This window comes from Taurulus bubalis, assembly GCF_910589615.1.
Source record: "Taurulus bubalis genome assembly, chromosome: 4".
NCBI classification, from domain to species: Eukaryota; Metazoa; Chordata; class Actinopteri; order Perciformes; family Cottidae; genus Taurulus; species Taurulus bubalis.
The window spans coordinates 20,564,930-20,566,677 of NC_136592.1; positions in this window are offsets into that span (position 1 = coordinate 20,564,930).

The following is a 1,748-nucleotide window of genomic DNA, read 5'->3' on the forward strand; positions in this document are numbered from 1 at the left end:
AAAAGTGAGAAAATCCTGGAAATTAAACACGTGATGCTTTTTTATTTGGTCTTTTGCATTGTTCAGTTTAAAAACTCCCAATCATGTCTTAACTTATTTATAGGTTTGCTTTATTGTTGCAAAAGTTTTTCTATTTTCTGCATTGTGCATTTATTATGTTTAGCAGCAGTCACAGTTTCCCATGGATAAAATTAAATGGGAGAGGGAAGTGAAACCCGACTAAACAAAGCTGCTCGTGATGCATTCTGATGACAGGTGTAAACGACGGCCTGTCTCGGCTGAATCCAGACTCCTTCTGGATTCATCTGGATAAAAAGAGACACCGAGGTGGGACCGAAACCAACATGGTCCAGACAGAGCAGTCATGTTCGCTCCACTTTATGTCTAGAATGTATGATTAAAGTCATAAGGCAGCTTGCCATGGCAATATTTGGATATATATTCATCATAGTGCTGAAACAATTAGTCAGTTAATCATTTCGTCAATCAATTGTTTTTTTATTGAACACAATGGCAAACATTCACTTGTTCAAGCTTCTGAAATGTGAGGATGTGTTGCTTATCGACTTTGCATCATTATACTGTATATTCTTTTAGCTTTTTCAATGTTTGGTCGAACAAAACAAGACATACCCGTGGACTTGATTTTGTCATGAGAAATACACAGTACTACTCCAAACAGCCAGGGCAGAAACTGTGCTCAACATATTTTGTTCCTGACTGAAATGTATTGAAAATACCCACCAAAAGTTGACAGCCAACGTCTTCTCAGATTTGTGAGCGACAGAAAATAAATACACTGCAATAAAGAGAGAACTGATTTAAACGGTAGATTCTAAATCAGTTTTCTCAAAAATATAACCTTAAGCTCTGTGATGTGGATATTTCTTGCCCAAAAAAAAATAATAAATACGGCAGTTATTACACCACTCACTAAATTTGTGGGCCGTGGCTAAATGAGACTACGAGACTACGAAGCGTCATCACAGCGACTAGTCCGCCTTCACCGTCATTTGCCACAGAGCTAAATTTCTGCAATAATCCAAAATTCAATAAAAAAAACAATCCAATCGGCAATTTGTCGAGGGAACCAGTACGATGGTAACCTCCAGGGTTGGCCTTCAAAAACACGCCATCCCTGCAGCACTATTGTATTGAAGACGCTTTCATACCCGGCCCGAGCAGAAACAGTCTGCAGTAAAACCTCAGCAAACTTCCAGCTGTGCGGAAACAGCAGCTCGGTGTATGAGGCCATCGTCTCTGTTCACCTGAGAGGTGAAGCAGTCACCTGGTTCATCTAGTTTACATTTCCGCGAGGACGGTTATGTTTTTTTTGTGGTTGTTTTGTAGCCTGGCAAGTTAGCCACTTGTTGAACATAGACACACAGAAGCAACCCCAATGTTCCAGGAGGCAGGCAGTTGTACTTGGGTTAATAGGAATAACACAGGAGAGTACATAGCATCACAGATGGATGGGTTAAATAAGAAACAAATAGGTGGTGATGGGGAGAGAAGCTTTTAGTCAGGATACAGCTTGTATTGTAGAATGCTGCCGGTTTCTACCCCATATGTGTTGTTGTTTTCTGAGATAAAACATTTTTTTTAATAAAGTTTGCAACATAAATGTCATGGAGGAGTGTGGTAAACAACAGGATAGAGAGAACATGGAGGAAAGAGAGAGAAAGGGAAACGGCAGAGGACAAAATGGGGGCGTAATAGAGGAAGCAGAGAGAGAGAGAGAGAACAGA